The 22,940-nt window shown below is 41.6% G+C and overlaps 1 long non-coding RNA gene across 1 annotated transcript; it reads right to left on the bottom strand.

Annotated features, from left to right (window-relative positions):
- Window positions 1–34: 34 nt before the first annotated feature.
- LOC142404429 (uncharacterized) lies at window positions 35–16,707 on the bottom strand. Its single transcript, XR_012773863.1, has 4 exons — window positions 16,619–16,707; window positions 12,053–12,195; window positions 1,258–1,513; window positions 35–98 (listed from the first exon to the last, which is right to left on the bottom strand). It is a non-coding gene; the product is annotated as an uncharacterized LOC142404429 (long non-coding RNA).
- Window positions 16,708–22,940: the final 6,233 nt, after the last annotated feature.

Genomic DNA, 22,940 nt, shown 5'->3' with positions numbered 1-22,940 from the left:
GGGACAGTAACTTGTTATGACATACCAACTTAGTCACCTCCAGTCATCCATCCACTCCTTTAATCTGCTCCAGCAATTAGACACAAATTGGCCTCAGCCTACAAGGAAGAAACCAGAGTTCATGAATGACTTGAAAACTCATTACAAGTCTCTAAGTCTTAGTAGTCAGGCAAGGATTGGAAAAAGACAAGAAGAAAAAAGGAGTCCTATAGTCATACAATACACAGTTACAAAGTTTCTCAGCCAAAGATCTCACTGGGAAGATGTAGAAACAGCAAGCACTGGCAAGCAAAACTGAAGGTGATGGTGGGTCAGCATACTACTGCCTGGAGGTTTCTCACCCAGTAAATCAGAAGTCAGTCCAGCAAAATAATGTTGTTATAGTGGTGTGAAGCAGTGAAGAAGACAGACTGTGATTCATCACTGCCCTACATATCGTATAAGCTTGTACAGCTCTGCAAAATGTACATAAACCACTTCCAAATCAGAACTATCATCTCCCTTTCATTCTACTTTGTTCAGATAACGCAATAGTTTTCTGGACACAAATCTATGAAGCACAAGAGTAGCTATTTTCTCTACACAACCAGACAAAAGCACGTCAGCAACAATCTTTCATTTCCTCAGTAAGTTTTAGGGTGTTCTAGTGCCAGAAAAGCAAAGCAGCAAAATAACAAAAGGGCCAGAACACCTGACTGGTGGAGAGCAGCACCTGGTTCCTATCTTATGTATCCTGATCTCAGATGGTCTAATACCCATCACAAAGGAAGCCAGAATCCATTCCCAAATGTATGCAGGTAGCACATTACATCTGGTGCATATTTAACATGGACATGCATTTCCTACCATCCTAGAGAAAGGTTTGCTATGATTTCTCTGCATAGAATCAGTTCAAATACAGGGGTAAGAACCAAGGTCACCATTTTAGCAAAGCTGGCTCTGGATTACACTTGTTTGATCTTAGCACTGCAGTTTTATCAACTGACATCAAAAAAATCCAGTTTATGCACTACCATTTCTCAGTATTTGGCTATATCCAGTTGTTTCATTCTGGATAAATGGTTAGAACATCATACCGGATATGTTCCCAACTTGCCACTTTGTCCTCCATTTCTGTATCAAGAGGCTCACAGTAAAGAGTCAGGATCTGTCTGGTACAGGTATAACAGTAATTACAACCTGCTACATTTTTTTGATGCTTAAATCTCAAATTATTCAGGTTCTCCTTAAGGGTTACTTTCTCGTTGGTTAAGTTACCCTGTAGCTGATTGAAAACTCAGAGGAATCTTCATGCCATTCCAATTTTAAATCATCTCTTACTGCTTCATTGAAGTCCTGGAATCTGGCAAAACCTCTGGTGATGAATATACTTCTACATTCCAGATCTCCTTTAGCCAGGAAATTGCACAGAGACAGCTAAGAGCACTCAGTGCTTTGGTGAGCAGTCAGCAAGTCAGGGTGAATACTAGGGAAGCCACAAGTGACTATTTGATTCTGGAAGCCTTGTGTATCTCTGGAAGTCATAAAATACAGATGGGTAATGGCTTAACGATGAGGTCAGTCTTTGATTCATTAGCTAACAGCTGAATCTAAGCACATATATCCCAGTTTTGAGGCATGCTACTAATTCAAGCTTTAAAAGATGGGGGGAATTTTACCCTGCACTCTACGTTTCTGTGGAGCTGTACTGGATCCTGGTTTTGCCTTAGATTTTGTACGTTTTCTCAATGATCTGAGGAGTTTTGTTTCTTGAAAAATATGACTAGCCACTGGTAATCTTAGGTAAAAAACATATTCAAATGCCATAAATTTTTTTTTTTTTTTTGGGGGGGGGGGTGGGGCATGAGGTTCAAACACATTGGGTCAGCCACTGGAGCTATGCGAATTCACACCAGGATCTGACCAATTGCATTTTAATCCTACATTGTGCAAGAATCTGCGGAGATGAGTGCCAATAACGGAAATGCCTGCTTTCAGATATTAAAAGCAGTATTGATGTACTCCAAAAGCAGGCATGAAATTAGAGTCAGAACTTCCTCTTTTAATCTCCCAACTACAGTTGTGTCTGTTCTTCCCTGCATCAGAACTTCCCTCTGCCTGCAGTCCAAAAAGTCCCTATCTGTCCCTGCCCCTACACTTCCCAGCTGTTTCTTGAAACATCTAGTCCTACTTCCTCCTGTTTCCCCTTCCCTCCATCCCCCCAGCCTTACTTAATCGTTCACCTAATTTTCAAAAGTCCTTTCCCTTCCTGATCCCACCCAGCCAACCTAAGGCGAGGGTAGGCATACAGTCTAGACACTCCTTTAGTGATCAGTGTTCCATCTTGACTGGAAATCATGACAGCAACTCTGCTTTGTAAAATACAGGCAGTATTTTACAGCAGTGCTGCAGACGAAGAACAAGGCACCCAGGGAGAGCTAGAGGGGCACCACTGAGAGGTGGGGGGGAAGGGGGAGGTTGTAAATACTGCTTATTCACTTGGGCCTTTGGACCATGAATGAACTTGCTGACAGAGCAGGAAGTGTGGAAAGTAGCATGGTAAAGGCAGGCAAGCATCCCAAGCACATGAGAGCATGTCTTCAGACTGGCAAAATACCTGCAGAAATCACAGAATGAGCTATGGTTGCTGCCTCTTGCCCAGCTGCCAGTACAAGCAAGTGGCCCTGGCCTGCGACGTTGTGTGCCAGAGCCTTCTCAGATCTGTTTGGGTGACCGTCCTGGCCTCAGGTGTGAGCAGGTTCTCTGGACTGTCCCAGAACCATGACTCTAATCTTCTCTCTTCAATACAAAGAATTTAGAAAAAAATAGCACAACATTGCCCAAAATGTAAATTTGCTGCCCAGAACAGTGTTTCCAACAGATAACTCTGTGACAGGTTTTCCTTCCAGGATTCAGCTTACAGAGTTGCAATGGTTTTATAACACACACTCAGAATCACTTTTCTGTCCTATAATTTTCTATTAATTTTATTCTGTCTATTTTACTATAGACCTGTGATGAGGTAAATCCTTGTCTGTGAGCATGTGGAAGAACACAGTAGAAATGGATTTACACCTAACGTGAGCTCAACAGCTCCTGCTGAACCAGTAAGAAATCCAGAAAAACACTTCTGAGAGTGAAATTAATCCAAATTATCCTGAACTACATTATTTTTTAAGATGTCCTTTTACATATAAGTGAGGAGAAATAAAAAAGAAAGCTACAACATCAAGGCAACAAGGGAGACGACTCTGACAGAGTGTGGTAAAACAGACTGCAGTAAACTTACCTTTCATTAGGGACTGCCCAAGTTTAATGGGCTATCTTATAAAGAAAATAATAATAAAAATAATTTAAAAATCAATTAGCTTTTCCTCTCTTTATTGATTTTTTAAAGTATGCCTCTAGAGAGCTTCCACTTCCAGTATCAGGGTTTAAAAAAAAGTTAGGTAATGCAAGAGACAGTCTGAATGAGACATCAGACAGCAACTACTAATCCAGGGCTACTTTATTACTCAAAACCTAACAAAAGCAGCTCATTTTTCTACACAAAAAGTCTTGGCTGCATTGGAGGACACTGTAAACAGAGGAGGGTGAGCCCGAAAGAGATTGTAACAGTGTAATGGTATAAAAAAATTAGATTCTTTTGCTGGTTTTTCTGAGCTCATTCAAATTGACTGACTCTGAGGACCCAATCCTTTTCTGACTGAAGCCAGTGAGATTTGCCACACATTTCAGAGAGAACAAAACCAGCCCTTCAGTCATAGCACCTCTGCCAGATTTTGTTTCACACCCTGCCAAAATGTCATAGCTTGAATCACTTCAGTAGCTTGAGACGTTTAAAAATGGACTGAACAAAACCCTGGAGAATAAACTGCAGAGAGAAACCTTCCCCTGTTCTTTCCCTTATCTCTGCTATTCTGCCTCACTGGCTTACATGAATAGCAACCAAAAACTGCAGAGCACTGACAGACATGGAATCTCTGGGCGTTTCAGATGCTTCCCAAGCTGTGAAAATATGAAACCACTAGCCTTCATTTCTACCTATTTGCATTGTGTCCAAGATGGACTAAGAGGATCATAACACAAAGATTATAGAGTAGCTGACTTCAGATGTTTTGGAAAAACTACACTGAATTTGAGATATTTCATGGCAGCTTCTAACATCAGCTCAGTTAAATTCTATTAAAGTGCAAAGTAAAGGTCTTCAGCAACATAATCTGTACTGACGCAGAGCACACAAAATATCGGAAAAACAGCAAGATAATTCAAATTTGAGGAGCAACATTAACTCATCAAAAAGCTGGAGAGATGGAGTGCCCATTTTACCAGGTAAAGAGCAGCTTTGATAGTTAATCCAGTAGAGGTAGCTATAAAAGCTCAGGGGCAATTTGGCTGAGGACAGTGACACTGGTAATTTAATTATACTGGTTCGTCACACTAAAACCAAAGTTACACTGGAGATAGAGATCACTTCAGGCTTGCCAAGAGAGCTGGCCCTGCAGAATTCCTTTGATATGATGTACATCTCAGTGCTCTCCAGATCACTGATGAGTCACAGATTGTTCTGCAGGACACAGGAAATCTTAATAAATTAATATTACTGCATAATCCTTTCCAATTGCTTCCTCTTATATACCTGCAGGAACTGCAAAATAACAACATACAACTCCCTGAGCTTTTTCACTGGCTACCTTAGCATACTACGTAGATCTTCCAAAGCTGCCAGGATAAAACTAAGGTTTCTGGAACATGCCATCCTCTAACTTTACGTTCCTGTCAAGCTGCCTCTGGAATCAGAGGAACGTCAGGTTGCACTAGTCATGGAAGAATCACTTCATCTAGGATTTTCAGTTTAGACAAAATGCACCATTGTAACTGGCAATAATATCTCTGATGAGGTTTCTGTCCTGAATCTTACCATCTTGTCTGGGTTTGTTAATTAACAGTTTTAGGGCTGGCTATTTTGTTTTTCTTTTTGCCACATTTTCTGGGATATGTAGAGATTCTTATCAAATTATTCAATTCTTACCAAATAATTAACTTCATCAGCATAAATTAATCACCAAACCATCCTATGAGCAGTATTGCAGATGGGGAAAATGAGGTAAGAGCTCAACCCGTCGCCTTAGGCCACGCAGCAAAACTACTCCAATTATGCTTCCTGAATTCAGGCATTCCTGTCTCCCTGTTCTGTTCTCAGACTAGATCAATCCTTTAAACTGCCTCTGAATGCTTCCAGCTACAGCAGATATAAGCCTAGTGGAGCAGACCTGACTCAGTGCAGTCATACAGAGAACTAAGCTTCAGCAGGCAGGTGAACTATAGGGAAGAAACATTAAATACTGCCGCTTGGATCAGATTGGCAGCCTCTGTCCAAAGGCTTTGTCTTAGCAGACAGCAGCCCTGCAGAAAAACGTGATACTGAAATTTATTCTCTGTTGACGGTGGCCTTTATCCCACCCAGAGAGGAAGATGTAAATAGCTGTATAGAGAAAAAGTGCCTAGAGGCGTAAGGTAAATAATTTTCAAAGAACAGTGCAGAAAGTGAGCCAACTGCTGAGGTATGCGGACTGTGTTTGAAACAGTGTGGGAAAGCTACTTGCTCACGGGGAACTGGGGTTGGGAACATTTAAGTTCCATGATGGACAATGCTCTGTTGTGAAATCTGTGTATGGAGGATTTCTTATTTTTTGCATGTATGCTTGATTTCTGGGAAGAGCACATTTAATAAAACCATATTCAAGAGGACCGTACTGAAGTAATTGTTTTTCCCCTTTAATTTTTAAGTGGTTACAAAACAATGAAGCTCTCAGTTCTTTACACTTCACAGGGGAGAATGTACAAAGAGCTGCTTAATCTCTTTCAGTTCAGCTCTTTTATTCTCATGGGTATCCAGTTGCAAGGTATCCGTATCAGTCTCCGAATTCTCAGCCGATCCCCAAAGCAAAGTGCATCCAACTGTAAGCTCTTGTTTTAACATGCTGTTTCAGGACCGACCAGGTTTCAGCATGAGCATGTGAGGGCTGCTATGCCTAAATCCATTTGACATTGGCAGAGGAGCAATATCACAAAATCCAGCAGTACTCATGCTGATGATGAAATGCCGAGTAAGTGCTTTCACAATGCTAGGCTAATCTTAACGCTGATGTTTGCGATCTAGAAGGAAGCAAGCTATACAACTAAAGTAGGCATGTCACCAAGGAAGATTTGAATGCTTCCTGATTGGTTTTCCAAATAATTATTTCATTTGCTTCTAACAGAGACTAGCTTGCAATTCAAGTGTTATATGCTTTTCTTCATTGCAAACTGCAATTAAGGAATCGGATGGCAAGATATAAATCATATCACAGGATCAGCTAGGAAAGAATGGTGAAACCAGACAATATTAGGGATGATAATGTTAGGGATTCAAATTCACCTTCCCCCATTATTGCCAGGCAGTCTCAAATGCAAAGAGGAAAAAAGTAACATAAATATATTTATAGTTAAGGTAATAAATTAACACCTGTATGCTAAATTAATTTGTTAAATTTGCTAAATTAACATCCTAAATTTGGCTCAGTCACTTAGCAACAGCTGCATCAGTTTAAGATGTTTCCATTCTGCAGCTGTTAGCTGTCACCTCAGGCTGGAGCTCCCATCCCTCTAGCAAAGTCAGCAGAAGGAAATGTGTGCCTACATTTTGCCTGCTCCTCTCCAAAATCCAGTGTCTTAACTCAGATGCATCCTTATCATCTATCTACAAGCTTGGCTTTGTCGTCAGGTAGAAGCCCCAGCACACGTTCATTCTGACAGCTCTGATGTGAAGCAGCAACCCACACAGAGGGGCAGAACAAGCAGTCACGTCTTAAACTGCCATAGCAGTACTCACCAGGGTGTATCCATCAGTGCCTGAAGTTAAGACGAAAGTAGAATTGCAAATAAGCATGAGTGCTCAAGGAAGTAAGGACAAGAAAACTTCTACTGTTTTTTTGTCACAGTGCAACAAACAATTTAGGAATTACTAGGCCAAAAAGAAGGAGCTTAAGGGTTAGAGCACACCCCAGGGGAAAGGGAGATCTAGTCTTGGTCCAACCTCTCTAACTGCTTAATTACAATGCTGCTGCACCCTTGGTTATTTACTTGTTTCCTGACGTAAGTGACTGTGTTTGCTGTGATGTGTGTTCAGTTCAGAGCTATCCCCTGTGAGGCAGGTGTGCTGGGAGCGCAGCTTCCAGACCACAACCCTCAGTGGGTGCAGACAAAGGAATGCCAACACTCAGGATCCTGGGTAGGGTTAAAAGCAATACAGGAGAGCTGAACTGCTTGCCAAGACAGCATCCAGCCTGATGTGCAGAAGGAAAATTCAGAGTGCAAGAAACTTTGCCAGCCAGAAAGAAATCACTTGTCTGGTGATTTTGGAGGCCCATGCTTGTGAACCTACACAGCTAAACTCCAGTAAGATAATTCTTAAAATTTAATATTTTGATCTTTAGATATTCCTGTTGGGGAACACCACTGAAACAAACAAATTACGTCGGTTACAGTCACAGAAAGAGAATCTCTGTGGGCTGGTGCTCACATTTTCTTGTTCAAGTGGATCAAAGAAATGGCTTTCTAGCAGCTGCAGCATCTCCACCTTCACCGAATGCCCTTAGGCAGGGCACAATGCTGTATCTAGAGCAATGGGGAAGACAGGCTGCCAGGTATCACTGTTTACTATTCATCAGGCTGGAACTCCCTCAAACACCACAATGTCTTCTCCCATGCTGTCCTTCGACAGGAAGAACTTATGAAAATCCATAAGAATAACACTGCAGCCTCCTTCCCACCATAATAAAATTTATGCTAAGGGTGATGCCTTCATACCACTCAGCCACAAGGAAGCAGTTGGTATGCTGGAAATGCTGCTTATTTTACTAATCATCATCATTTTTCATTGTGTTGTGAACACAAACAGAAAAAGACAGGAATCGGCCTTTCTGCTCTTACCCTGTGTTATACACTGCATAGTCACAAGGGATGCCACAATCTCTGGCTGATGCATTTCAGATTTAAAAACTAAGCAAACAAAACATGTGCCTAGCCTAGGCCGTACAGTCATTAAAATTCTGTTAAATGCGCATACATGAAAATCATACCTGAACCACATGTATTATACAGACCAAGATCAAGGTTTCCATCCGATGCTTTTATCAGTACCCCCAATGGCAAGGCCGTGGCTCGTAGGCACCACCATAATGCTAATTATGAGTAATAATAGTTTGCAAAGCCCTAACTCACAGCTCCAGCATGACACACAGTTCCCAACTGCCCACTGGTACTGAAGAGAGCAGGAGTTATTTTGTGTTTATTTCCACTGGCAGCAGCACATCCTTGCGTACAAATGGAGGAAAACCATCCAACATTGCAAATATATGACTAATCTCTCTAACAAACAGGCATCGTAAATATACTCGGGAAGAAGACCTACTAAGCTAAGCGGGCCCGATTCGCCACTGCTCAGTATCCTTCATAGTCATTTATGCTATGACAGGAAGTAGGATACCAAGAGTTCATCACCTCTTTTTTTTAACCTCTATTTTGTTCTGCACCATAGGTACATATACAAATCAGCTCAATAAGCTATTATATTCACACCACTAATAAGTCTACTTAAGCTTTTGTTAGCCTCTGTAGGGACTGCATGTGGTTCCTTCCTACTACAGGAGCTACGTTTCCTTCAGCAGATAGTCCTCATGCTTAGTAAGTAAACGCGGAACAGAATATTTGTGGGGGAACATGAAAAAGTAGTAAATAGGATGCTATTATTAAACAAATTCAGATCAGGATTGCCAGTGGCTCTATCTTTTCCTTGTTTTCTTCCCCAAACCCTGTAAGATAATGCGATGACTAAGAAGATCACAAAACAGCAGCAGATTATAAGGCCCACTTAGTAAGGGAAAATAAATTTAAACGCATAAACTTAAGTTACTTAAAAAAAATAAATGAGCTCAGCAAGCAACATCAATCCTCAGAAACTGTATAGGAAGTTCTCCATTTCCAAAGTGTTCCCCCCTCTTTAGCCTTCCAGGGTTTTTTTCAACAGCGCAGTTATTTGCAGGTGTTCAGAGTGAGCAGAAATGCAGCTGAAATTACTGCTTTGCATGGTGTGAGGAATCCTCCTAGCAGATTCCAACTACAGAACAAGTCTCCTGTCTGGCCAGTCGCTGTCAAATGAAAGACTCTGCTGTTTTGGCTGACAAATTGTGTTGGACTGCTGCCAAAACTTACTTCTCTTTCCAGACTGACCCTTTCCCTTCTGACTGTCCCAGACTACCTGTCCTGTTCTCCACCCACTCCAAAGGTTGGGAGAGAGCCCACCCAGGCCAAACAAGGAACTTGGATTTTCTGCCTAATTCCCAGAGCATTTTTTCAAGCATGTCTAGGTACTGGTATACAAATCACATAGATAAAACCAAGGCTGACAGAGAGATTTCCCTTTTAGGTCCACTTTGCAAACCACTTCCCAAACCAGCTAATTGAGTCTTGGACTATAATACTAGAAAATTGACCTTTTGTAGACTTACAGACATTATATAGAGAGTGGACTTTGCACTTGCCCAGGACTTACCAGCAGACCATGTCAAGCACTCAGTCACTTCATCCAATCATTGACAATTTAGCATATCCCAATCACACAGGCCTCAAAAAAACGTGCACAACCTACACACATGCAGTGACGACATCCCGACATCTGCTAGTCATCAACCCAGACGGAGCTTGGCAAACCCAGGATACGGTTCGCCCCCCTTGCTGTTTACCTGCATGTTTTCCCTGAGTCTTTCCTTCACAACCTGTTAGTTTGACGTAGATAATGTGGCACAAAACAACCAGTTTAATGGGCTCATGGGACACAATCATGAAAAAAAACCAAATAAGTAGAGAACTTTGAACACACCTATTTACGTCACCATTCTTGCCATAATCCTCACTTTTGCCAGTTTGACTCAGTTTTCTTTGTGGCAACACACCAACTGCTTCACTGAAGTCCTGAGAGATCACATTTTTCTTGTCAAAAATCAGTTATTTTACAAAATAAATATATACCCTTGTTCTGATACTGTCTATTTTGGTTAACTCCTTTTACTTTTTACCTGATCTCCACTTGCCTCTAAATTCTCCGGCTTTGTTGTAAAGCCTCCACTTCCATCAAGGCCAGATTAGTGGGTCTGAGAGGCTTATTGGCTAAGCTGCAGTTTGCTGGTTGTGCTGCAGGATGGCCAATGAAGAACTAGCAGGCTTGGGACCTCTACTCCACAGAGATTTGGGTTTTCTTTAAAGTAATTTGCCTTTTTGCTTGCAATGCAATCCCAAAGAAAGCATTGTATAGCAGTGAGGTCTCCATGTCAAAGTGTTATTTACACTTTGCTCACAAGAGAACAGTTTTGCTCGCTATGCCCACTATTTTTGTTTGCTGTGGTGTCACCTTCTGTGGCGGGGGGGGGAGGGGTATGTCATTAGGAACATCTACACTAGCACTTCTCCCTTATATAACCAAGTACTCAGTTAAAGTGTGATCGCTGGTTCTTACTGCAGATCAAAAGAAGGCAGCTGATGAAAACCGAAGTTTGTCTGAGCGCGCAAGATGACTTTTCTTGTTGTTTCAGTTGGAACGGAAAGTTTTGATCCTGCAGTTCGTCCACATGCCTGCAAACTGAGCCAAATTCTCCTGTCAGTCACAAGTTTGCCACATGCATTACACCAGAGGCATTCCAGGTGTAATTCTGCAGACTTCCACGCAATCAGACCACGACAAATTTAGCCTACTGTTATCTTTTTTTTCTTTTAAGTAAACCTTTTATCCAGGCTTCTAGGGTACGGCAGACACTTGAGCGGACATCACAACCTCCCTGTATTAAACATACCAAATAAGTTTAAAGAAGGGGGAGACAGAGCTGCCAAAAAAGGTACTGACTTTGAAGAGCTGCGCCCGGAGACCTGGAGACAGCTGGAGCAGAACGATGGCTGGCACCCACAGGGAGCGAGCTCCCAGACAAGCTTCCTGACCTGAGAAAGCCCTATCCTCCCCGCTCAGTCAGAGGGGACTGCAGGATGAAGAACAAGACAGCCAGACTGTCCTTGACCGCCTGCCTGCCTGAGGAGATGAGTGATGGTCACTCAACCGTTTTCAGGGAAGACGATTCTAGCTGTTTCATGTGTTACAAAACCGAGCGGCTTATCTAATACTGTAAGAAATGCATAGAAGCCAGAAACTTTCATGGTCACTACTGCATGCCCAAATCACTCTGAGCTCTGTGGGAAGGAGAAGAATGGATGTCTTCAAAACCACAAGCATTTATAATGAAACAAAATGACAATCTCTATTGTCTGTTAACGGCGCTCAGACTGCAACATCCAGCTGGGGAGTTCTGACATGCACCCGTGAGGCTTAAGGATTTTAAAAGGTTTTATATTACAAATTATTACTAACCATCTTTATCACCACAGAATTTAGAGTCCTAAGGTGGTAACACAGGATAGTACAAATTGTACAGAGGTAACACGTCTCCTGTTCTGAAAAGCACAGAGTCTAAATAGGCAAGTCAGGGGCTATGCACCGCTGTTCATGTTCCCAAAACAAAGTTCATACATCTCAGGTTTTTTTAAATGTAGTCCAAGTCAGTAGTAACTGAAAAATCTGGGCTTCTGACAGCTATTCTGTGTTGTGACTGCAAAGCCTTACAATACTTGCCTAGGGCTTCCAGGCTCTACATCTATATAAACAATACACAACATTAATTAAACACACAAAAAGGATGCTAAAAGAACACTAATGAAATTTGCAAATCTAAGCATTTGAAGGCTGCGAAATGCCAAATCGAATGTCAGCTGCACCACCTTAATTAATGCCCTTTGCATATATACCTTATGATGGATTTTAATTATCTGAGATGGTGCTGTTTTTCCACAGATCCCTGCTTCCCCATTTGGTTCACAAAAAGAACAACACTCACTCAAGGGGGGATTGGTGTCATTTGTCTTTATGCACCAAATTTAGGTAGTCTGAGTCTTAAGTAAACTCAATCTCCTTTTGAAATACAGCTCTTACCATGATGAACGTACAAAACCGTAATTTAGATATCTCAGGGATGTGGCAGTAATCCACCTTTTAAAGCAACAGCAGCTCAATTCCTTTTTTCCTCCTTATTTTATGCATGTTCCAATGCCATATTCACTGCAAGCTGGCCAAACCTGAAGACAGAAAATTAGTTTATTCTATAGTTTTCTATGATTTTCATCATAACAGAACCTCAGCATTTCTTCCTTATTTTTATGATACCCTAGAAGGAGGAGAAGTAATCTCTCCAGTCCTATAGGGAACAGCTCTTGCTCAGTCTCAGTTTCTCACTTCCCGTACATCCTGTCATTTCTGTTTTGTTTGTCCAATATATTGGTCCCCACGCACACCAGACTGTTTAGGTAAATCTGTCTCTACTCCCCCACAGCCAATCCAACACCGTCATAAGGCCAGTCCTAGTTTCCTGTTCGTGTCCCTTCTCTCCCACCATCTTCTCATCCAGTCTCTGTCATTCTCCCACCCACTGTTTTATTTTACTGTTGAAGTTCAGTACATCTCCCCAGAACATGGCAAGTGAGATTCTTTTTCAAAGGCTTCTGACTTGGCCAAATTTAGGTCAATTTTCACAGGCGCAAGAGGCCCAGTCCTGACACATAGTCCATCCTCTTGCCAAACTGAAAAAAACCACAAAAGCATCCAAGCTTCTAAGATGTTTTAAAACTGAAAAACAACCTATTCTTCTCTTTTCATGCTGGGAAAAGACTGCACAGCTCTGGCTGAAATTTCACGGGGAAGTGGGGATGAGTCAGACCAAGACAGACCCTTGGCTGAAAAACATTAGAGTTAAAACTAAATAGGTAGCCTCAAACAGAGGCCCCGTTACAACTAGTTAAAGGAAAATAATTATTTTTATTGCAAATTATGCTTTTCCATGGTCGCCATAGGAGTTGTGATAACCCTGGTAAGGTATCAGTCACATTTCTGAAGAAATTTGCCAAGTTATGGTCTAGTGACTCTTGACATCAGTTCATTAGATTCATCTCAGATTGTAAGCACTAAGAGAGGGAATTAGGTTTTCACATATGCTTGCTGAATACCTCACCCAGGGGGATCCATGCAGCTAATTATTGTGTTGAATATGTTTTAAATATGTTTTGAATCCATTGCATCCTTTAGCATTTAAAGGCTACCTTTTTTAAAATTTTTGTTCCACAGTCTCTTTTCATCCAAACCAGCAGGATTCATTTTCCGTGTAGTATTACCAAGTTCCTTGGTTCATTACAAGTCTGTGTCTTGGAATCTTAAGCATTTATTATCCTTGTTATTGGTGGTTTACCAGTTTGAGATTGTGGAATTGGACTGGAGTGAGCACTTTTGCAAACACTGACGCAGAATCCTAACACAACCAAGATTTCTTTTAAGTCCTAGCTCATAAAAAAAAAGCTCACGCTCTGTCTTTTTAAGATCTATTTACTTATGAAAGAATACATACATCTTTCTCCCTTTGCTGACCTTCAGTTTCAGTTGTGCTCTAACATGGAAGTCAGTTTTCCCGTATCCTAGCTGAGTCCGATTTTACTTTTCGGGGGTTGGGCTGATGGTTCTGCCAAGAGCAGACTAGGAGAGATACTGCATTTCCGAGATCCTCTGTTTGATCCTCAGCTTAATTAAAATCCACTCTTTTCATTTATATTTATTGTTTAGACAAAATATGCAGCATCAGTTTTGCCCTGGGACAGCCTAGTGAACCCTGATACAATTCGTAACTTGACTTGGCTTTTCTTTAAGATTGCTTCCCAGGTTTCTCGGAGGTTGTTACATTTTAGCAGGGAAAAGTATTACTGACAGTAAATGAGCCCGCACATGTTTTAGCTGGGATTCTAGGAAGATAACTGATGACTGGAAAGGAAGCCTTGAATCATGAATTCGTGTTCTCTGCTACTAGAAGCATGGGAATCAAAGCTTAAAATACATGTGTTTGGTTTTTGGTTAGAAATCTTATCCTACTTTGTATTTTACACTTACGTCTTTCCATTTGTTCTTGTGTCGACATTGTCTTTTACATTAAACAGGTCATCCCTCTGCGGAGCATTAGCTTGCTCCATGTATTCTGAAACAGCAACCAGAGACATGTTAAGATTTCATTTGCCTTCATCTGGGCACATCTTAGTGCTGGTCCACAGGACACCAGCAGCTGGCAACTGCATCCAGATGTTTTCCCTCTACTCTTTCTGAAAAGCTCCTCTCTTCTATCAAATTTTTTTCCTTAGTCCCCAGTACATGACTTTGTGATTTGTACTATCAAACTTTAGCTGATTTCTATTACTCCAATCCTCAAGGGTATGCAGTGCTTCCTATATGATGTTCCAGTACTCCTTTGTTTTGATACTGTCTTCCAATTTTATGTCATCAGTAAATTTAATTAGCAGATTCTGTCCTGCCTGAAAATTAGCCCTGAAAATATTGTTCATTTATTGTTTTCATATGTTTTGTTTGTATTGTATTACTGCTCTCTGGCTTCATTATAAACACTTGACAAGCCTATAACCACATAGATCTAATCAAAAAAATGTGTTTATCTAAGCAGCACAGTTGTTATTGCTCCTGTCACTTTTTTCATCAAAGATTTTCTATCAACTTTAAAGTTGTCATTGTTCAGAGTTACTTGGCCACTAGGCAGACCGGGAAATTGTGATGGCACTTTAGTCTAATTCCTCAATGATATTCCAACTAAAATGAAATGATCCCATTCAGAAATATTACCCACTGAGAAGAAAGGCATCTGTTCATGTTTCTCAGAACTATTTTTCCCAAGATTTCTGAAAACTCATTTCAGTCACATGAATTGTTTTCTGAAATCCTGAGGGCTAGAAATTGGAGAAGGTGGGAGAAAAATGAGTGTTTATAACAAAAACTTCAATTCTGGGAAACTAGTGGCATCACAGAAAATTAGCAATTGTCTGTAGTTATGCGCTGGCTGAATCTGACCCCAAAGCAATTTTTGTTTAAAGGTGACATGGAAGTTCAGGCTTCAGAGACTTTAACATGGCACCTCTCAACAGGCTAAAACTCATACAAAGGTAGAAACAGAATAATAGAGAAGTGGCAGGCTTGACACAGAAGTTGTTTCAAAGATCTGGTGTCTCAACGTTGTCCTTCAAGTTACCTCTTATTATCTGTCTTGAAGGATGATGCCTAACATCTTACTGAGGAAAGAAAGTCTCTCAATACCCAGCACCCTCATTTTACCCTCATTACAACTTTCAAAGCTCCAGCTGATTCAGTTTGGGCCCAGCATGTCCACAGCAAATAGCAAAGCCATTGCTCGCTTTTTAGGCCAAGAATACCCAAGCAGCAGCAACTGAAGGTAAAAAACAACCAACAAAATCATCCCCAGTCACCTGAGCACAGACTCTGTGCTTTCTGTACATGAGCTGGGTTACGCTTTGTGATACCTCAGTTCACAGGTTTACCAATAACCTGCAGTGGCTGGAGGGAGCATCTGGAGGGATCCATACTTTACTTTGATCTTGTGATCATGGTACAAACTTGGGAGTCCAGGGGCCTAGATGCTGCTTAGTTCCTCCACATAATCCACAGCCTTCCTGTCATCTCGGGCAAGGCATTTAACTGGCTGTTGATGTGCTACACAGTAAAATTAGTAATTTTCTACTGTACCTTGTAACAGCACTGTGAAACATACTTTTAGTGTTCATGTAATATTCTGAGATTGCTGTTATTACTAATTCCTTGTATTACATTAGGGTTAGAGATCGCATCTGAGATCTGATTGCACACCACACTGCAATGATAATCTATACATCCAAGTGTTAACGCTGTAAATTGACAAGGATGCAGATAAGCAGAACAGGCATCAAATCGAGACCACAACACAAATAATTATGCAAAAAGGATTAGACTGCACCTCTCTTGACTAACATACCAATGCTTTGCTACCAGATTACCTCATCTCTCACAACTGAATTATGACTACTATATAGAAGTACTCCACTCAACACCTCTTCTTACATTGGAAAAAAAAAGTATATTAATGTATAACATATAAGCAAACAAAAAATGTGGTAATCCCCCACAGAAAAAGTACTGCATCTGCTTGAGTGAAATGGAAGAAACACAGTTGTGTTAATAAAGCTTTAATCTTATTAAACTTTCAAAGCAATTATGTGAATGCAATGATAAACAGGCATGAGATGTCTCCTAGTGTTAGAAGCAACAACTTCACTAACATAAACTTCTGCCACAGGGAGCCACTCACTCAAATTGATCTTCCTGTCTAACGCTGAAGTCTTCCTTTGCTCCAGCTTCATGGCATCAGAAGCAGACAATGAACAAATGCACCTTATCAACAGGGACTCCAGCAAAGATGAGCTTACAAAATGCCCTCTCTGAAGGAAACCACAAAGGACACAGGCATGGTACAGCTCAAAGGGAACACAAAAATATAAAACCAGGCATAAATCATAGTCATGTTCCTTTTCCACAGTTCCACAATCTTTCCTTTGGCATCAGAAGCAGACAACATCAGAGCGAACTAAAAGTTGCAATCATTCCCTTTATATCTGTTCCTTCACTCACCTTTGGTCAAGCTTGCTGCTGCAGCTGTCTGATTCAAATCCTTCTAAGATGGGCTGCCTCCTCTCTTCCCTTAAAATCTTTCATCACCTGTTCATAAAGAAAAGCAGAGCTCCCATTTGCTTTCTGAACTACTGCTATTGTATTTTTGAGGCTATATGCCTCATACGCAATGCATGAGTCATTATCACTAACAATTGAGAGAGGGAGAACAAAAGAACTCACTTCTTTCCCACAAAGAAGTTTCTGGCACACTTGCTAACATACGTTTTTTGATAAATGCTTTTGCACTTGTCAAGCGAGTGTGATGTCTGATAGCAGGTTCAGAAGGGCACTTGGCAGGTGTATGCTGACATCAGTGGGATGATTTATACTCAGATATACAGTTTACCTACAATTAAACCTTAATTCAAGAACTGCTTTGCCTGGGCCAAAGCACTGCTTCAGTAGCAAGCACGAAAGGAAACACTACTAGTTCAAGCCCTCCTGCTCACACAATACAGTGAATGCTGCTCACAGCCCAGATCCATGAAGGACACAGTCAAAAATGAGTATGAACAAGGTTAAAAGTTTTCGCAGAGTTTAAGTGTTTTGCTAAAAGCAAGACAGCTAAAAGACTGTGGATTCTGAGTCTCTAACTCAGCCCAGCAAAACACAAATTCATATTTAAATATATTTTACTGCTACCTGAGACAATACAGTCCCTCTTAACCTTCTTTCTAGCCTTGAAACCAGATTTGTACAAAAATACTAATTTGAGCCACTGTGAATTGCAGTGCCACATTATTTGTTGGTTTTCTTCCATGGCACTTTACAGAGTCAGAGAAAGCTAATTATCAGTGACAGCAACTGGAATTCAGTAATGTATCTTTCTTTACAAGTTCAGCAGGATATTGTGTTTTGCTCTTACATAATTATTTTTTCTCAGAAACACCCACAGGTAAAAGATAACAGAGCAATGATAATTTTTGTTGATCTATGGCACTATGCATAATAAACAGAAGCAGAGAATTCAGTTTGTTGTTTTGGAGACTGTTGTTCTAAATACACTTGAAAACTAGTCATTTCACCTTGGAGCATTCCACTGGTTTTTCAGCATTTACAATTCTTAGAAATATGGTTCTGTGGAAAAATAGTTTGAAAGTTGGGTGCAATGGATACATTGAGACAATAAACATTCACTTCATGGACTCCCTGTTCAATACAGGGCCATGTTTTAAGGCAAGCAGTTTGATTCTGGAACAAGCTTCAAACAAATGGAAAGCAACACGATGTGAAGAAAAGATGAAGGACTGCACACTGTGCAATTTTTGTTAGCAAGCGTCACTTCACTATCATGAATGGGGCTGTGGCAGCTAACAGCAATGCTTAAGAAAGGCAAAGCTAAGGATGATTTTGTATTACATAACATGGGGGGGGGGGGCACAACACCACACAGAAACGGGCTTAAAAAGCAAGAGCCTTTAAAAAATGTGAAGCTTTTTTCTCTGCCTTTAGCTTTTTGTTTGTTTTAGCTTTTAGCCTTTTGGATTATGCCTGTGAGCTTGTCTTCAAAACCAGGAAAGTTAGATCCTTCTGGTTTTAAAGCAAAACTGACAGATAGAATCACTTGAATTCAGGATCTCTGTCTCAGGGGGGGGAAGAGAAATACTGTAGTGCTCATAAGAAAACCAAGCATCAGTTAATGCAACGGTCTTTTCCCAACAGGACCTGCCTTCAAATCATCATTTACTTAAAATTAATCTATTTTTGCTCGAGTCGTATTAAACATTTTCTTTAAAATCCTAAGTCTACGCACCCTACTGCAGTAATAACAGGTAGGTTTCTACAGCAAAATATCTGGCTTTGTATAACGTTGAAAGCTGTGTCTGTTATTATGGAATAGTGATTTTATTTATATTAATTTGTATATGTCTTGTTGCATCAGAGATCGTGAACACAAGGTGGTTTAGAGACTTCCTTTCTCCATCATTCACCTCATCAAATAACATTGCTTGTAATAGTTTTAGGAAAAAAAGTGCTTCCCATCAAAGCTAACAGCATGATCAGAAAACAAAAATCAGTGGTAGTACTCATTTATTGTGCAGGGTGACCAGCCATGACTGAAGAGCAAATAAACCTTCTGGCCCTTTGGTACGAGGCAGTAACCTTCGGTAGCAGAGTGGGGGAACAGTTGGGGGTAACCCCCCTTCAGTTGCTGCTGCCTAAACCCAACGGGGTTTGCAAATCCAAATTTTCAGTCTAGTGGCTGGGCCTAGTCACTCTGATTACACTCACATTAGTAAATTAAAGAAGTCTGGGACCAGCCTCTGCCCCTCAGGCCAGCTGGCACAGGACAGCCAACATCCTTTCTATTAAAGCCTCAAAAAGTCAGTGAAAGCACACAATCTGCCTGTTGGGGATGGCAGGATGTACCCCCTAAGCCATGCCCTGGAGTATTTTGGGAAACTGCTTATTGGCCCAGGCTAAAATCATGGAAGGATTAATGAGAATCAGTAGAAACAACTGAGTTCCAGTGCTCAGGAACATCCTGATACTGTTTAATTTGCTGGTATCGGCAGAGCTTTAAATAGCCTGTACATTTTTCACACTTTGATCTGTGCTAATACCCTCACCAGGTCCTTACAGCAATAGCCCGCACATGCAGTGGTGGCATTTCTTGCCCTGATTTCAAGCACTCTCGGATATATTGTCTAAAAGTTCGCACTCACGTCTACAGAGCAATTCCCCTAATGTCATCATCCCTGGCTCTTTCCTATCGCTCATGCACCAGGATTACTGTCTGCATAGCAGCATAGGTACAGTGGAGCTTCTGAGTGCCCTCTGGTGCAAAGCCTGGCACTGTCCTTCCTTCAGCTGCTGTGAAAAGCAGCCAGAAAGGGGTAACGTCCTAAAACTCCAGAGCCACTTGCTAAGAAAAGCTGTGCTGAAGCTGTGCTTGAGCTTGCCAGTGCCTGTGCTCAACAAGGTTTTTCTGTTTGGAGGCACTATAACTACTTTTAGTTTCTGTATCTAATCGATTTCCAGTTTTAAATGTCAGCGGAAAGCTACTGATTTGGGGGAAAACCAACTAAACCACAACAGAGAAAAGACAGGCATATGAATTCCCTGCTATACAGTTAGCTGAACTACAGAGTCAACTCTGCTGCAATTGTTCATTAACATTAAAGTGGTTGGAAGCGTTTACCAGCATCTTCCAGCATGATAATGCCCAATTTCACCCCTGCAAAACCCATCCAAGAATTCTTGGCATGTTGATACCTTCCAAATGACTCAGCCTCCCATAGGAAAAGGAAGTAGATGAAGGATTTTTAGGAAGGAAGGGCACTGAAACCATATACAGAACTAAGAATGGTTAACTGCATACTTAACTGCTATTGAAAAAGCACAAAATATGAGGGCTTGGGCAGAGAAGGAAAGTAGGAATGCACACAAATAGAAAGAAAATACAAGCACTGATATGCATGGAAGGGAAAATGGGAGAAAAGGATGTGGAGGGACTCTGAAATGGGGAGAACAGAAAGTGGGGAGTATTGGAGAAAATGAAAACTATGTATGTCCTGGTAGAGAGCAGGCAGGAGCATGAGGGAATCTGCTACATGCAGCAGACACAAGCACAACCTAGAATGAGGCACGGAGCCAGCAGTGCCACAAGGAAATGAGCTCAACTCGTTCAGTTTCAAGAAACATATGTTGTAAAATTAATTTTAAAAGATATTCCAGGCTTGAACATTCGTTTTTTACAAATTACAAATTACAAAATGAAGGGCTTGCACCTCTATCTAGAAGACCTATATTCTCACCTCTCAGCAGCAAACCACAAAATAAAGCTGCTCTAGGAGCACACCACAAGCAATTGTTTGGAATGACACTACCCTCTGGTGGTCAAAAAATACAGTTACACATACACCAGGAAAGTAAAATATTTGGAGCTGGTCGTACAGATAACTACGGCTTGTTTGACCCCTTATTGGCACCAGCTATACTTAAAAAAAAATACACAATCAATTCCAATCCACACCTCAGTAATCCACATGGACACCATGCTGTTAAATGACATATCTATTTTATCAGTCTGTTTTAAAATGACATGTTCATGATGGGTCGTAAGCACAAGTAACTGTCTGAGGCTCTGAAACAGACTGGCAATAATTTTTATGTTCTCTGGCAACCTGCAAGAAGAGGAACAACACACATGGCTGTGCTTAGCTATGTAAGTAAAGGAAGTAACACAATTCTAAATTCCCAAATTATTCCCAAATAAAATGTAAAGCTATTACCAGTAATTTTCTGCTTTATCTCTTTGGAAAATAAGCTCTTCAGAACTGACATTCACTTTTAGCATGTGCAAGAGAGCTCCTAGACCAACAGACTCCAGTCTCTAGATGTCACTTTAATACAAATATTTAATAAAAACTACAATACTGCTTGTAGGAAAGAAAAATGGAAGACAATTTTTCCAAGTTAGTGCTGACCACATTCATAATTGTGTACATTGTCACCAATTAATTCAAAACAGAGTGCATAAAGCTGTGGTCAGAGAAAAAAAAAAAGAGGAGCCTATATATATGTATTAAAAGCCAGCTTTCTTATTCTGATCCTTACTTCTAACAGGACATTCCTTAATTTCATCCAAAATCTTAAACACATAAAGGATATAACTGTTTTTTTCTTCCCTATTACAGCTACAGAACATCATTGCTGAGAAAAGCAATTGCTTCAACTCAGGGTTTTCATGAAGGTGCTTCGGGACTTACGTAATGAGTTTACGCAGTCATTATGTCTCCTGCCTTGTGTCACTCAAGTTTCTTGACATCTAATCTTGTACGAACAATAAAAGCCAAATATTAACCACTCTGCCCTTTTCTCCTTTCCTCTCTTTACATTATCACTGTTCGACTCCTAGTTTTTCCCCCCTGCTGTCAAAAACATTCCTATTTCTCATAGCCAAATGATCCTCTTGGAAGCTGAGCCTTCCAAATACTCTTTTATCCCCAAGTTTCTTAAGACCAGACGTCTCATGGTCCTACATTTCTGGAAATGAGGAAGAGTTTGTCATGTCACTCCCTCCTAGAGAAATGATTCTGGGTTTTGCAACTTTGATCTTTATGGTAGGCTGACCTTCAACTAGAAGTAAGGGCTTGCCTTTCTTGCTTGGAAGCAATATATTTGTGCACTGCCTCCTTGCAAGAAATACACCATGCAGACCTCGATCGGGCAAAAAGTCCTTCCTGCCGGGTCTGATAAACTGTCATCTTTGATGCCACCTTGTGGAAAAAATACTGGATCCTAGAAATACTCAGCATTTGTCCCTCCCTGCAGGTGCATTTCACTGCAGCACAGTGGTAATCGCTGCCAGCAGCGCTTGTTTTACAGTTCATAAAACCAGGATTTTGGCACTCCTAAAAATGCGGCACCAGTCAGTGACGGAGAGGATGGAAAGCAGGAAAAAGCACCGCAAAACCCATTTATTCTTTCCACAGGGTGAAAACTAAAGCAGTACATCAAAGGACACATGGCACAACCATTCGTGTGCTCAGAGCCCACGCACTTCTTTCTCTCTTCCCCCCTACAAAACACTTGCGGCGAGAGGTACAACCTTTTCCAGACACATAACTGCAAAATAGTGCTGCAGGTAGAGAGTGAAGGAAAACTCAGCCCCAGCCTAATAGCACAGGAAGCATTTACACCAATACCTCACACTGGACTCACCCTTCTCAGTTACTAGGCACAAAAAATTATCCTAAAGGAGGCCATGCCTACTTTTCAGGGCCATCCCGAGGCCATTTGGGGCCTGCTATGAAAGCCAACGTTACCACCTTCTGCAGCATGTGGACAATGCCTATTTTTAGCATTACTTCCACTGGAGAAGCCCAAGAATCACCACCTGCCTCATCCTGGTGCTCTGTCAAACGCCTTTCTCCCCACAAGCGAGTGGGAGGAAGAGACTGAATTAACCCACACACCTGCCTCTTGCGCAGCAAGGTTCCCAAGAACAAGGGAAACCACTCTAAAAGCCTTCAGCCAGGCTGAGGCCAGCGGCAGTTGCCAGTACCATCTCGGTTTTGCCTCCCGGCCCTCCGGCTGGCAGGCAGGGGCCGCTCCTCACCTCACCTCACCGCCCCTCGCCTCACTTCACCTCAGCACGAACGGCCACAGCCCGCGCGCGGGAAGGCGCCCGTGGCGCCTCGCGCCCCGCTCGCCCCCGCCCCTATCGCCCCCCGCCGGGGAGCTGGGCGCCGCGCGCATGCGCGGTCCCGCAGCCCTCTCGCGCGCTGCCGGCGGCCGGCTGAGGAGGAGGAGAAGGAGGAGGAGGAGGCGGCGA

Source organism: Mycteria americana, chromosome 1 (genome assembly GCF_035582795.1).
Source record: "Mycteria americana isolate JAX WOST 10 ecotype Jacksonville Zoo and Gardens chromosome 1, USCA_MyAme_1.0, whole genome shotgun sequence".
NCBI classification, from domain to species: Eukaryota; Metazoa; Chordata; class Aves; order Ciconiiformes; family Ciconiidae; genus Mycteria; species Mycteria americana.
The sequence above is the reverse complement of the archived record's forward strand: the minus strand, read 5'-3'. Positions and strand labels throughout refer to the sequence as shown.